The sequence below is a fragment of the Lissotriton vulgaris genome, chromosome 2_1 (genome assembly GCF_964263255.1).
Source record: "Lissotriton vulgaris chromosome 2_1, aLisVul1.2, whole genome shotgun sequence".
In the NCBI taxonomy this organism is placed as follows: domain Eukaryota; kingdom Metazoa; phylum Chordata; class Amphibia; order Caudata; family Salamandridae; genus Lissotriton; species Lissotriton vulgaris.
Genome location: NC_141687.1, coordinates 1,051,358,380 through 1,051,374,980, shown reverse-complemented (window position 1 = coordinate 1,051,374,980; position 16,601 = coordinate 1,051,358,380).

Below are 16,601 nucleotides of genomic sequence, written 5' to 3'. Positions count from 1 at the left end.
TTGCTTGGATCCTACCCTTAGGACCATTATATCACAAGGCAGGGTTGCTTTCCTTTGTTCTATTCTCAGTTTTTTCCCCCCTACAGCCTGCCCACACCCTTAAAGCCCATTGGGGAACCCCCTTCTTTCACTAAATAGAGAAGGACATTTATGCAACAGAATCTTCATCAATCTGATGCTATCTAGGAATTATGGATTATTACGGAAAGGGAGGTTGTAACTAATTGGGTTATTACATGGTTCCTACAAATTTAGTGGGACTGTGGATTTGATCAACAAAACTACATGATATAGGGACTGAGGCTTCTTATATCGTCAGTAAATGTAGGACAGGCTAGCTCACAGTAATGCATCGCAACTCCTAAATCTCCAGAGTTATAGATGCTGTTGGTAACCATGAACATGACCTCTCTTATTCCCAAGAAATGAGTGGAAACAGTTCAGTTCAGTTCATTCTTTATTAATGTTTAGATAACGTCTTTAATTTTTTTGATATAATTACACCATATAAATACCAATTCATCATACTACACTCAAAAACTAAAGCCTATTTACACTGTTAGACACTAATCGGGCGCATTGTATCAGCCCAAACCACCATGTCTAGATACTGCATAGTGCAATTCATTGGCTGAATTTTTTATCGCCAAAATTGATACCATCTACTCTGATTTTGAGAAACCTGCCCCCCGTCTCTGCCCCACCTACCTGCCCCAATCTCATCTTCTGACCAAGTGACCTCAGAGGATAGGTCCCCTACCCCTGCTCAGCAGACCCCCCTCACACCACCCAAACTTACGATCTCCTGTGACTTCAGGTCGCCATGGGATACCTGTCCTCCCACCTCACAGTTGATCGACATGTGGGTTCCGCTCAACATCAATACTCTTTCTGATATTATCAGTAAGATTAAATCCGGCTCCCCACTGGATCCTCTTCCCCCGCGAATATTAAAGATGTTGGACATTTCTTCCCTCGAACTTATTATGGATCTTCTAAACTCCTCCCTTAGAGAAGCTACAGTACCCTCCGCATGGAAACATGCGATGATAGTGCCTCTGCTAAAAAAGGCTAATGCTGACCCTAGCATCCCATCTAACTTCTGTCCAATTTCACTCCTTCTGGTTTTTTCAAAAATCATGGAAAAACACATCAACTCCCAACTTTCAACCTATGTTGAATCGAGGGGAATCTTACACCCATCTCAATCTGGTTTCAGATCCGGTTTTTCGACAGAATCCACTTTGCTGGGGTCTCTGAAAACATCCGATGCCGAGTAGATAGGGGGGAAACCGTGGCACTCATTCTGCTTGATTTGAGTGCCGCATTTGATACGGTTTCCCACCCCATCCTTATCAATGCCCTGAGATCATCTGGCATCACCGGCACAGCTCTCAACTGGTTTATCAGCTTTCTATCGAACCGCACCTTCCAAGTTTTCTCCTCCTCATCTGCTTCTCAAACCTTTACATCGGCGCACGGTGTTCTGCAGGGTTCCATATTGAGCCCCTTGCTCTTCAACTTGTATGTCAGACCTTTGGCTACTATTGCAGAGCAAGCTGGGCTCACCATTTACTCGTACGCCGATGATACCCAGGTCATATACTCTCTCTCCTCGGATTCTCACTCCTCTCCCTCTTCCCTCTGTACAGGACTGAGTAACATCACAGCCTGGATGCTGGATAACAAACTCAAACTGAACGGGGGGGAAAACGGAACTTCTTCTGTTTGGTCACAACACCTCATTATGGGGACCCCAACACTGGCCCTCTCAAATGGGCACTTTACCCACCCCATCTAAAACAGCACGCAACCTCGGCGTCATTTTTGACGACCAGTTATCTATGAAGAACCACGTGGTCAAAACATCTTCCACTTGCATTACTATCATTAAGTGGTTGCGTAAGATCATCTGGATGCTCCCCCAGGATACCCAGAAAACCGTGGTCCAGGCTCTAATCACTTCGAGACTGGACTACGGTAACATCCTTCTCCTGGGAGCCTGCAAAGAGGTGATTCGTAAATTACAGATAGTCCAGAATATGGCAGCGCGACTGCTCTGTAAATTACCCAGTACATCCTCTACCTCCAATTCCCTACGCACTCTGCACTGGCTTCGCATTGAAAGCCGCACAAAATTTAAGGCCCTCTGCATTATGCACATGATTAATACTGGCCTGGCCCCACCCTATCTTAATTCTTTGGTTCAGCACTACTGTCCCCTCCGCACTCTGCGATCATCTAATCAGCACTTATTCTCGGTTCCCAGAATCAAAAAGTCCAGAATGGGTGGCCGCTCCTTTGCCTGGCTGGCCCCCTCACTCTGGAACTCCCTTCCCCTCCAGATACGAACTGAACCCAGCTACCCCAGGTTTCGCAGACAGGTAAAAACTTGGTTATTCAACATGTAACAGCCTTCCTTCTGACTATCCCCTCTCATATTGGTTTTAGCACCGGGAAACCTACGGGTAGCTGAGCGCTTTATAAACTTAAATATAATATTAATATAATAATAATCCAAACTTTTTAGGAAATGTAGCCAGTGCGCAAGCCACATCAAAGAATTCCATCCTTAAGAGAAGTTTGAGTGCATCATTTTGACAATTAATATTATATATTTTTAAAAGAGGTTTTAAAATCAAGCAACGTGGCTTATAAAAATGATGATAATCAATTACCATTGAGATCATGAAATGGCAGTCCACATGTGCAGTTATTCTCTTGATTTAAAAGGGCTACAATTTTGTCAGCTCTTACATAACACACATTTAATCCTGTCCAGAACTTTAATAGTAGTAATCGTAAACGGGCATCTGGGAATGCATATAAATACGGGAATGCATTATTATTGTCCAATTAATCTAACATGCATTGTGCAGAAAGTTTGTTCTTTACATATTTCAAGACAGCCAATCTAGGTTTTTTTACAGGCTGATTTGAACTCTTTTAAATCTTTTCTTTTACTTCCTTGCCCACTGTAATTCACTTCTTTCTATTTCAGTGGCACAGCAGGCTGATATCTTCTGAGTATTTGGGGCCAATAGTTTAGCCCAAAAACACAGAGCTGATTTATAAGCAAGGAAGTTCCAGGCTTGCAATTTTTCCTCTAATCTAATTACCTGGGACATTGCACCTTTGGGGAGGGCCAACAGTTTTTTCAGACATTTGCTTTCACACCTCTCCCAACTTCCCTCCTTACTAATGGCTAATAGTTTGGCCCCATAGAGGCATTGCGTGGGGACCATTGTGTTATAGATGGTTAAGAGGGGAGACCACGAGGGGCCGCCATAAGTATTTTTAAAGCGGACAACTCCCCCTGTTGAAGCTAATTCCCTCGACTCCACTGAATATATATATGTATGGTCGAATCTCTACTCTACTAGCCATTTATACAGTTTATTTTTTCCCCAAACATGATTATCTTTGTTTTTCCCATGTTTATCTTCAATTTATTTGCCTCACAATAATGATTACACTTTTTTAGCTTCCTCTGCAGACCTACTTGTGTCAAGTCCAGAATTGCATAGAGTAGGCATGACACATGTCTTCCTCCCATTTTAAGGGAGAACAAATGTGTCACTTCCAACTCTCCCGATAGATCAGCTAAAAATAGGGAGGACAATGTGGGAGCCAGGACACAACCCTGCCTTAATCCATTTCCCAAGGCAATTTTCTCAGAGAGGGCCGTGTCTAAGTCAAGTTCTACTTGGGCCCAGTTCCCAGTATGCAATTCCTGCAGAATTACTATTAATGGCCAAGGAATACCCAGTCGTATTAATTTTGCCTAAAGTATTCTACGATCGACCAAATCAAACACTGAGCTAAAATCAACAAAGCAACAGAATAACATCCCTGTTGTTTCTTTTGCCTTCTTCCCAAAGCCCATAAACTGAAGCAGTGATCTATTGTGGAGTGCCAGGATTTAAAGCCTCCCTGCTCCATTGGGATAACACTGTTTCCTTCTATCCAGTTCTTTAAAGCCCTTAATATTAATTTGGAGTACAGCTTTGCACCTGCATCCAACAGACTCAATAACCGGTAATTCCCTGGGTCTTCCTTAGTACCTTTTTTATGTGTAGGTTTAATTATTGCCCCCTTCCAACTCGGAGGAATTATCCCAGTCTTAGTTATGTGGATAAAAACTTTGGAGAAGAATCTAGCGCACCACAAGTGAATTGACTTAATTAGAATTGTTGGCAGGTTATCTGGTTCCGCTACCTTTTTTTAATTTTAAGGAACTTATCGACTTATCTATTGATAGAATAGAGAATGACTCCAAGGTCTCCGCACCCAAAGTTAGCCAGTACGTCTTCACCACTATCCCTTTTTGGCTTATAAATATTGGTTAACAAGGGTACCCAATCTGCTCCTGGCACCATACATCTTGCTGGAGGGATAGCCATACCACGGATCTATGACGTTACAACGCAGGCTATTACAACGCCTGCTGTTACAACGCGGTTTTTACATCGCATACCATTACAACGCATAGTGCTTTTAGGCGCTGGATAGTGAATTATTTAATTTACTATTCCAACTCCAGTCCCCGTGGATAGTAGGGAAGGTGTTGGATAGTAAATTAAATATATTCCCTATCCTAGAGCGCCCCCCAGCGCAATGCGTTGTAATGGTTTGCGTTGTAATGGTTGCGATGTAATGGTAGTGCGTTGTAATGCTTGCGTTGTAAGTGATGTTTCCCCCATACCACATCCCTTCTGGACCAATTTCCAGAATTTTCTCGTATCCCTTTCCTGAAGCGTCCTAATCATAACATTCCTATTCAACTCAGATAAAGCCCGCTTCTTCCTCCTCACCAAAGCTTCATATTCCCTTTCTTACAGCTGTAAATTTCAAATAGCTGTGCTTGATCATTTGATCACCTTACCCTTCTTATTTTCCTTAACTCCTTCCTGGCTACAGCACACTCTTTATCGACCTATTGTTGGTTTGAAGTTTGGCACAGCTGATTCCTTGTTCCCCTCTTATTACATACCCTTACTACTGGTATCAACATTTTTACTACCTCTGCAATGATAGTTGCATACCATGCACCATTAGGCTCTCCCATGGCCCTATCCTGGATTATATCATTGATTGATTGATACAGCATTAACAGCTCAATATATCTCCCATCAATTCTTGTAGTTAAACGTTTGGGGAAATCTAGTGGCATTGGAATAGCTTGATCTCTTACCAATGGAGCTATTGCTATATCTAATTTTAGCCCCCAATGGTCGCTTCCCTTTAGTCTTAGCACCGTAAATCCGCTGCAGAGATTACAATACCATGCCTATATGAACATGTAGTCAATGGGGCACTGTTCTTTCCCATATAAAAATGTTTGGTCTGCTGGGTCATCCTTTTAGGCATACAGACTGTAATTCTGGCAAAAAGCTCACCATAATCCTTCCAAACTTCCACTTAACACATTTTGGAAAATTTCGGGTCAGAATACTGTAACACTCTAGCATATCTGAGATTGCAGAGTCAGCCATCCTTGGATCTACATGCAGATTCAAATCCCATAATAACAAAATCGGAAATTCACCCTGGAGCTCTATTCGATTTACTAGGTCTCTCTGTAACATTTCCCATTACTCTTTCTTAGAGCGTATTTTGTTGCAGACCACCCGCATGAAGATCCAGTAGGCATGCTAAGACCCAATCACTACTTTCAATTATTTTTGCCCCCTTATTAGATTTAGTGAATATCAGAGTCATTGGCCTCCTTTCACCCTCACCATGCCCGATTTAGTTCCATCTTTCCTAACGTTCATGAAACCATTTTGATGAAAATCCTCACTTGCCATCCATGTCTCCTGGAAGCAAATGATCTCGTTCCCCTCCCATATCTCTACAAGATCTGTTGTTCTTGATAAATTCTTTAATCCATGTACATTACAGGTGACAACCACCATGCCGGCGGGTCTGTCGATTCCCTAATCTATTTCTTCGTCCCATGAGAAAGTTGACTCCCCATCAATACCTCGATGCACAAACCTATTGCGTACTGTGATCAGATATGACAAACACTCGCTTTTCTGGGACAAGATAGTAACTTTTAGGGTTCTGCAGTTTATCCCCACCCGCCGAGGAAGGTTTATTTTTCTCCCAGTCATCAAATCTTGCTGTGCTTGGCTTAAGCCCCCATGGTTTGACAACATTGGAAGTTTTGAGAGGTAAGTTTCCACCTCTGCTTCCTGTACTAATCATAGACCTAAGTTGTTTAACTCATCACTAGCTTCTAAGACTAGGTCAACAATTACTGGTGATGTAAAGCAAACTTTCATTACCTCTCTCTCTGCTTTATATTCAGTTAACAATATATATTCTATGTCATTAGATGCTACCTCCTCCATTGCTTTGCAGTGTGAGAATAGTGACAGGATGCTTGACCTGTTCAGAGGCTTCCACTTATTTGCTTTTTTCCCCTAAGGGTCACTTCCAGATACACATATTTTATTTGTGATGCTCTACGCATAATATATACCTGGTTTGAATTTTCCACAGTTCTTAGAACCCTTAGTACCTCGGGGCTCTCTTTTCTCTTGACACAGGCTCTGCTTTCCTTGGGGCTTCTATTTGGGTACACATTCTTCTTTGTCTAATGTCATCCCGAAAGTTGACTGGACTAGCTTGCCCCCTGTCTTTATTTCCCTTTAAGAATACTTCCTCCCCGCCCCTCTTAAACCTTGCTGACGCTGTGACATTTTGGGCACAGATGGTGTAGCTGGCATACATTTTTGGTTCTGTCTGTGATTTTTTAGTAGAGGTCTTACTTTTAAACCCTGCCTCCATTTCCTCCATTTCAATGTATCTAACTGCCAGCATCTTGCCCATCCACTACCCCTCCTCCTCAACAACATGGGCCTTTTGGGCACGTACACTGTTGTTTGTTCACATTTCTCTTGAGCTAACAGCTGCGCATTAGATGCTGGTTGGGCAATTATCAGTCTTACTAATGAAGCATACAAGCATTAATATCTTTTAATTCCAATAAAATGTCCTTTAAAACTCCAGCCTCCACTCTCAGTGTCTCATGTGTAGCTAGTGATGCTTCAAATAGTCCATGTAGTGTTTTCTGCATCAGCAAAAAGACATCCAACATCAAAGAGGGCCCTGACAGTAGAGAGTCTAAACTTTGCCTGGAGATCCCCATAGTATCTCGGTTTCCTCCACAGGAACCTCCTGTAATTATTTCAGGGTCTCCTAGTAGCACCCTCATCGAGTGACCTTCCGATGGCATTTCTTCTGTGCCCTCCACTCCTGAGCCTGACCCTGGATCTTCTCCAGCACATGCAAAACTCAGCTCTGAGGGTCGAAACAGGCAAGGTGAGGAGGAGAGCCTCAAATGGATCCCACCCAAAATCCCAATCCGTTCATGAGACTCTTCCACACAAGTAGCTAACGCCTCCATTGGAGTCTCCCCCAATGCAGCCGCTTGGCCCTTATTTATACTGTCTCCTACCACAGACTTAAAGTGCTTCCCCACAAAGTCTTTAATTGAAACTGCCAATGATTTGGCCGAAGGATGAGCTTTGGCTGCCCATAAATCTGGAGATCCCGATGACCCTCCTGGGAGCCTGTTAGGAGAGGGTGACGGTGCACCTTCTTTACTCAATTTACTCTGTTTTTCCTCCTCCTTCTTCTTACTTCTTCCATTTTACTGCATTTTTTTTCTTCAAGGGAGGCGTCCTCCTTCACCAAGTTCAAGCCTTATGGATTGCTTAACAGGCTGTTTATAATGCAGTCGACCTTACATCGACCACTTGCAGGCGCTTGTTGCCTGACAACCACTTTTAAGGGATTTTCCATTTCTTCCTTTTAGTACCCTTGTTTTTAAGCTCCTTATTACCTCTTTTTTTTTCCTTCGCCTCTGTAGAGAATTTGCAAAATAATGAGAGATGGTGGTTGCTTTTTTTTGTCTACTAATTTATTTCATAGTAGTTGTTTAATGAAAGTTTATGCACAAGATATGGAATCTCTTGTTCTTTCCTTTTTGACTGGCACTGCAGATTCTTTAGCTTCTTTCATTCTCTTCTTCAGGAGTGCCTCAGAAAAAGAAAAACTGGAATGAACGACCCTTTTTAGGGTTTAGGGGGCGACAGGAGGGGGAGTGAGGGGATGCTTGCACCTTACTAAAGCCTTCACCAGTGTAGGGGGGATTTTCAGAGCCAGGTTAGTCTCCCTTTCCTCCCCTCTATATGGAGTTGATTTACTGGCTCCAGACCCCCACATCCCTCCAAGGCCCCTTAGGCAATTTCGTGCCAGTATGAGCCACGTTCCTCCTGGAATGTGGCTGACTTCTGCAAAGGGTCTTTGCTCGGTCTTATCGGACCTCCTGGCTACCTCAGAAGGTGCTCTTGTTTCCTCTGGAGTCGGGTCGGCTGTGTTAGTCACGGCATTGCTGGGTATGTAGGTGGTCCTTGTAGGTCGGCTCCAGGCTAAAGGTTCAAGAGATCTCACCAGCTCAGGCGGAGGGATCAGCAGCAACGAGAAGCACAGCTGGGGCTGGAATCTATGTGAGTGTCTCAGTTTCATGAAGCTTGTAATCCTGCCTGCTGCAGAAGTCCAAAGTGTGGATTGAGCCTGTCAGTCTCCTAGGAGATTCTGAAAAGAGGAGCAGCTTCCAACTCCCTGGTCAGCAAAAAAAGCTGTCTGCTCCTGGGCAGCCGCAGCTGCTGCCAGGACCCCTGACCGCCCACTGCTGCTCGTCCTAAACTTGGCTAGGCTGGTAGCGGCGTCTCTTCAGTTCCTCAAGCACTGTAGTGAAAGGTGTGGCATCTACAGCTCTGTGGTGTTGGGAGTCTCAGTAGAGCAGGACTCTCCCCGGGGTGCTCCTGGATCTGCTGCTCTGGTCTCTCTCTGCTCTGTACCTTCGATGGCCCCTTTCTACCCTGCAAGCACAAGGCTGTCAGGAGAAGGCTGGTCTTCCTCTGAGCAGCTCTTGGTGCCAGCCCGGCCTTAAAGAGGAACGGGCTCCAGAATCACAGCCATAGAGCATGGGAGAGAGGGAGCGAGGCACTGGGCTGTGCTGTTTCTGTGCTGGGAGAAGTCCTGTTCAGTGGTGAGTCCTATTCAGAGGTCAAAGGTGGAGACAGATCTAATGCTATTGTTTGTCACTTTTGCATGCCCACGGTTTCATAAAGAGAAGAGACAATAATACATTTTCAAATATTTATTGAAAAAATCTAATCATTGTAAGTAAAACATGAACTGCAATTATTCGACAGATGAGACACATCATTGTTATAAGCATTATTAGAAGGTTGACAAATTCAAATATTTCAACTATGATGATTTTACTTAATATTACTCCTATCTATCACTGATATCCCTTCGCTAGTGAGAGCATGGTCGGAGTATTCTTCTTCCAGACCCAGTTGGAATGATCTAACCCTAAACCTTGGTGTAATGTCTCGGGAAGTTGGCCTCAGTGCACTAACAAATGCAGCCCATCTTAGTGTGCATGCCTACACTCATCTGCCTGTGCAGCTGTCTTCCTTCTTAGAATGAATGTCGGGGCCTGAGGAGCAACAGCTCATTCAGTTCTCCCTAGTATCTGTGATAACTCTGGTTTGAAGTGCCTCTCGCCTGCATTGAAATTGAGTGCTCTTTAAATACTAAAGCACCTGCCTTGTCTTATTATGCACAAGATGCAGAAAAATACTTATTCTTAGTCTGGAGAAAAAAATCACCTCGTATGAGCACAAAACAAAGCAAGGACATTGATTCTAGTATGTGTTCCTATAAATAACGGTGCAGACTACAGAAAAACAATGTCTAAAAAACAATAAATAAATAAGACCCCTGAGCAACACACCATTGAAATGTCAGTACAAAAAAGTTCTTACTCTGTAATCCCTTCTCCCTCCACCGTGATCAACTCAAGGCAGCACACAGAAACTACAATAAGCACATCAAGAACAAAAAGACAACTTTCTTCTGCTCTGCTTTAGACAACGCAAAAAAACGACCCAAAGAACTCTTTAAGATCATTAGAAGCCAAACATCCAAAGCAATGACATCAGATAAAGTGGCCTCCAAAGAACAATGCAACAACTTTGCCAGCTTTTTCGATCTCTCTCTCAGCACAAATCCTTCCCTTTACTCGGAGACCAAGACGCCAGCAATTATGGACGGCGCCCCAGTGAACCCACCTAAGCACTGGTCCTCCTTCACTCCCATCCAGGAAGCAGAGATAGTCAATCTGATCGCCAACGCCAAACCTTCAACCCACTCCCTAGATCAGCTTCCCACGAGCCTGGCCAAAGACCTGAAGCTTACCTTATCCCCAATTTGGTGCAAGATCATCAACAGCTCTCTGAGCTCGGGAATTATCCCAGACTGCCTCAAAGTAGGCCAAGTCACGCTGCTACTAAAAAAACCAGGGCAAGACACCGAGGTCATAAGCAACTTTAGACCCGTATCAAACCTACCTCTTTTATCCAAAATTCTGGAAAGATGTGTTCTTCCACAGCTAACCCAACAGAAAGGCATGCAGCACCGAAACGCAATCCTAAACGTCATAGACGATCTACACAAGTCTCTTGACTCAGACCAATGCTGCCTTCTCATTCTCCTAGACTTATCATCCGCTTTCAATACGGTTGATGACACCCTGCTCCTCAAAGTACTTCAAGACAGAGCAGGCATTGAAATGACGGTCCTAAACTGGTTCTCCTCCTTTCTACACAACCGCTCGCAAAGAATGAAAATTAAAAACTTTGAATCCGACCCCCTGCCCATCAACAGAGGAGTTCCACAAGGGTCAGGACTCTCTCCCCAACTTTTCAACATCTACATGGAACCCCTCACCACACTACTCCGAAATTCCAACATCCCCTTCCACCTCTATGCGGATGACACACAGCTTTATCTGGAAACCACCTCCATTGACGACATTCACAGACTAAATGTCACGCTTAAAGAGGTCCAACAATGGCTCTCACTGAACCACCTTAAACTCAATCAAGAGAAAACAGAAGTTCTCCACATCTCCAAAAGAGATTAAAACCCCCAAATCAAAGAATGGCTAAAAGCTATTGACGCCTTCAATCACACCCTCACACCAACGGACTCGGTCAAATCTCTAAGTATCACACTAGACCCCAAACTGGACATGAAGAAAACATATCTCAAGATCGGCCAAAAGCGCGTTTCTCAATCTGAAACTTCTATACAAAATAAAACCCTTCCTTCCCCCAAAAGACCTTTAACAGGCCACCCAGGCACTGGTGCTATCCAGAATTGACTATGGAATCGCAGCCTTGACTGGGACAGCAAAATCTCACCTAGGTCCCCTGAAAACTACCTTCAATGCCGCAGCAAGAACGGTCACAGGAACTAAGAAATTCGACCACATATCTCCCGCTTAAGGAGCTTAAGTGGTTCCCAATTAAACAACGAGCCAGCTTCCGAACAGCCTGCCTTACACACAAAGCCCTTCACACAGGAAAACCAGAAAAAGTGGCCGCCAAACTCAAAAGGGCTGGCCAGTCCAGAAATCTCAGAAGTTCCAACAAGCTACTTCTCATCCCATTGAAAGCTTGTAAACACAAAACCGCAACTAAATCCTTTGCGGAAAATGCATTTAAAGAGCTGGAACTCCTTCCCCCCCACATTAGAAGGACCACCTCTTTCCCGAAATTCAAGATCTTACTCAAAGCCCTCTTCCTAGAGTGCTTTTGAACTTAACGAGAAGAACACAAGATTCTCCGGAAAGAGTTCAACACCGCACCACAACCTGGATATGGTTGAAAAACAGTCGTCTCAGAACTATAATCGTCGGGATCTCCCGCCGTACCTCATCTTGTTTGATAGACACCCCACTCGCTGTCAGCAAACTAACTCAACTCCTCTTTATGAAACCCCTTAGCCTCGACCCTATTCCTCGACCACAAGAACTGTATGGTAGTTATGTATATAATGCTCTTAAGTTGATAAGTTGTGGGTTCTGTCTATGCCGATAAGGCTCATAATTGTACTTGCTGTGAAGCGCTCTGATACTCTCGGGTCCAGCTAGCGCTATACAAAACTTCTAAATAAATTAATAAATAGTGGAATTTCTTTGTCTTTTTATTCTCCCATCTCGACCTAGAGCTAAGTCACTCCTGGAATTCAGTATTCTTTCCAGTTAATCTTGTAGCCAACATGTGTTTCGTCATTGGTACATATACCAAATTGACTTAATCAGGGTTACAAATGAATAAACCATACACTTGCATTATAACTATCAGCCCTATTCTGACACCCCCCAGGGCACTGTTTTCAAACCTTACCAACAGGGAGAGAGTACTAACAATTTCAGCTTCTACTTGGTAAACTGTCGCTCACTTCCACAACACAAATTAGATATTTTCCATCTTTTGAATGAAAAAAAGCCCATCGCCATATTTTTAACTGAGACCTGGCTTCATGAAGGATCAGGCCCAGACGTTGCAACTGCCCTCCCCCCGAGCTATGCTATTGTAAGGAGGGATCGGGTAGGCCAAACAGGAGGGGGTATTGCGATTATTCACAATAGAGATTTTGTGTGCAATTTTGAACCTGCAGATATTCCTAACTGTGAGGCAGCATCATTCAAAATCGCCCTCAGTCCTAATTTTACCTTCTCTGGTTTATTAATCTATCACCCGCTAGTAAATAATCCCTCTAGGTCAGATAACCTGTTAAATTTTATCCTACCCCAACATCTGAATGCTCAAAATTTCACTGTACTTGGAGATTTGAATCTTCATTTAGAAGATGTAAATAACAAGACCTGCAAAAATTTAATAGACGACTTTGTGGTTTTAGACATGACTTTGCGTAATAGGGGACCAACTCACAAAGCTGGACATTTGTTGGAACCTAATATATCAAATATGAAAGAACTTTCATGGCTCAACACTATTCCTGTTCTCTGGTCAGACCATTTTTTATTACGTTTCGCTATCTCACTCAAACCCACTAAATGTCCTGTTACGACTCCTTCAGAATCTCTTAGGAGAAATTGGAAATCTCTAAACTTGGAGGACCTCAATAATGCTTTGAAGAAGGATCACCCATGTTTAGATGGAGATATGGAAAGCATAGCAGAGTCTACACAAATATGGTTAAATGGTGCAGTGGATACCTGCCTGCCCTTATCCCGTTGCAAAGGGAAAGCAAACCGCCCTCCCGCCCCTTGGTTCACAGAAGCTCTAAAAAAAGAAAAATCCACATGTAAGACTCTGGAGAGGCAGTGGCGTAAAAACTATGAACTTCATCAAAAAGAAGTCTACCGAAAGGCCAGAAATAGCTATCATTCAGCATGCATAAAAGCTAAAGCATGTTATGTTACCAATACTATTAACATAGCTGGAGGTACTCCTTTGTTTTTAAAATTTGCTCATTAACAGCATTCTTGCTCCTTGTGTGGTGTCACTATTTTCCTGTTTTTAAATCAAAGCACACCTTAGCGCTCGCATTTACCTTTGCGCACAGCTGATCACAATAGCTGTTCGCACCCTTCCTAGCTCTTTGCCAGCAGCCGCCATCACCACCGGCGTGCGCGCTGACTCCGCCCCCTTTTGAGGCCACGCCCCCTGACCGCCGTACTTAACCCGCTGAATCCTAGCGGCAACCAGTAAACCCTTGACCCAGTCCTGAGGCGGAAGCCGGGAGCTGGAGGTACTCCTTTGTTTTTAAAATTTGCTCATTAACAGCATTCTTGCTCCTTGTGTGGTGTCACTATTTTCCTGTTTTTAAATCAAAGCACACCTTAGCGCTCGCATTTACCTTTGCGCACAGCTGATCACAATAGCTGTTCGCGCCCTTCCTAGCTCTTTGCCAGCAGCCGCCATCACCACCGGCGTGCGCGCTGACTCCGCCCCCTTTTGAGGCCACACCCCCTTCCTTTTCTTACAAATGTGCATGCATAGGACGCGCAGCGGACGAGTGCAGCGGGAGCGCCGTTTGCCCGCCGAAGGTGCGCCTAAGGCAAGCCCGTCTGCGCCAAGACCGCGCCAGGCGCAGGAAACCATGCCCTAATCCCCCCAAGTATCAGGTATGCACCCAACGACCTCCTCCGACTCCGAGGCATTCCCTGCTGCTCCTGCAAGCTTGACCTGTCAAAGGTAGTCGGTTCTGCCAGCTGCACTAAATGTCGCTGGTCACTCACCTTCGACCACGACCAGCCAATCCCCCCCAAGCACCAGCGACCATTCTTCAAAGGTGGCCTGATAAATGCCCGGTCTATGTGCAAACATAGTCAAGACATTTATGACCTCATCATAGACTATGACCTTGACTGCCTCATGATCACCGAAACTTGGCTCACAGAGGACAGTAACCCTGACATAGCTGTAGCCCTCCCCCAGGGTTACTCCTTCTACAGACAGGACAGACTGAAAGGTAGAGGAGGAGGTGTTGCAATTATTCTGAAGAACACCTTTAATTGTCACACCTTCTGCCTTGACCCTCTCATCGACGCAGAGGGAATGGGCTTTTCCATCAAACTTAGCCAATCCCTTTCCCTCTCAGGTGGTCTGATTTACCGCCCACCCGGTAATGCTTCTAAATTTCTCGACTCTCTCAATGACGCTCTGGGACACTTCCTACTTCGTTACCCACACTTTACCCTTCTAGGAGATTTTAATTTGCACCTTGAGGCCTCCGCCGTCTCTCAAACAAGAAATTGTCTTCAGACACTTGAAATTTTCAATCTACAACAAAGTGTCACGCTGCCTACCCATTCACTTGGTCACACCCTAGATGGTGTTTGTTCCAATTTCCCTTCTCTCACCACCCAGCCCCCTCTACCCCAGATATGGACTGATCATTACCTGATCCCATTCCACATCTCTAGCTGCCGCCCTCCAACCATCAATAAACGTAATCCTCATCATGGTCACTCTACCAACTGGAAAACTGTCCAGAAAAATCTAACTCTTAATCCCATCTCCCAAACCAACTCCCCCTCTCTATCTGGAAACATCGATAGAGACGCAGACCGCTTCCATAACTGGCTCTCACAAGAAATTGCAAAACGGAGCCCCACTAATCATCATGATAGAATCCTGAAGAAAACTAAAAACAAAGCTCCCTGGTTCACACACTTATTTAGCCTCCGCACATCTACTCTGCAGGAAAGCGGAACGTAAATGGCGTCGAACCTACGACAATGACGACCGCAGCGCCTACATACTTCAGAGGAAACACTATCTCTCCGCCATCAAATCGGCCAAGAGAGCGTTCTACGTAAATGCCATTAGAGAAGCCAGCCAAAAGCAAAAAACTTTATTTACGATAGTAAAGACCTTCACCCATCCCAAAGCTCTCCAACCCGAAATCCCCCCATCCCAAGAGCTATGCGACAAGATCTCAGAATATTTTGACGAAAAAATTACCTCCATTCAAAAAAACTTCCCCCCTCCCCTTACCACCCATAAACTTCCCCAACCCGATCAACCTGGCTTGACTGCTGACAGTCTTAAAAACTTCACCCCGGTTACTCTGGCCCAAACCAGAGAAGCGATTCTTTCCTGCAAATCCGGCTCCCCCTCCGACCCCTGCCCCCCTAAGATTCTCCATCTAATCATTGATGAGATTAACCCTATCGTCAATGACATTATCAACCTGTCTCTCAGTTCTGGATCTGTTCCTCGCTTATGGAAAAAGGGTGTTGTCAAACCACTTATGAAAAAAGCTAATAAATCCCCAGTGGACTTGACCAATCTCCGTCCTATCACCCTTCTCCCCGCTCTGGGTAAAATAACAGAACAGCTAGTCCACAAAGAACTTAAATCCTTTCTGGAAACCCACAACATACTCCATCCCCAGCAATCCGGGTTCCGGCCTAAACATTCAACCGAAACTGCCTTATTTGAACTGACCGACACCATCAAAACGCTGCAAGACCAAAGGAAGAAGGCCATTCTGATCCTTCTTGACCTCACAGCAGCTTTCGACACCATATCCCATTCCATCCTGATCAACAGATTAATGGACATCGGCATCTCTGACTCAGCCCTATCATGGATCAGATCTTTTCTCAGCGATAGGTCCCAAACTGTCACCTTGGGCCCTTTTCAATCCAATGAGAAAACGGTCTCTTCCGGAGTCCCCCAAGGGTCCATCCTAAGCCCCCTCCTTTTTAACATTTACCTCATCCCTCTTCTCACCCTGATAGAATCATTCGGCATAACTGTCACCTCATATGCCGATGATACTCAGTTGATCATCCCCCTAGACGACAATTCCAACAAGGCAGAGCTCAGTCTCAAACACTGCCTAACTGCTGTATTCCAATGGATGGACTCAAACCACCTCCGTTGCAACTCAAATAAAACAGAGATCCTCCCCATCGGAAAGAACGCCTCTTTCTGTCCTGCCCCTTGGTGGCCTGACAACTCTGCTGCCCCCCCCAGACCGTCACCACTGCAAGAAACCTCGGGGTTCTTTTTGACTCTGATCTTTCATTTGACCATCATGCCACGACCGTAGCCGGCAAATGCTTCGGCATAATCAAATCCCTGAGAAAGTTCTTCGACTTTCTCCCCCTAGACTGTAGAAAAACGGTAACTGTAGCCCTCATTCTCTCGCGCGTGGACTACTGTAACGGCTTCCTGGCAGGTACC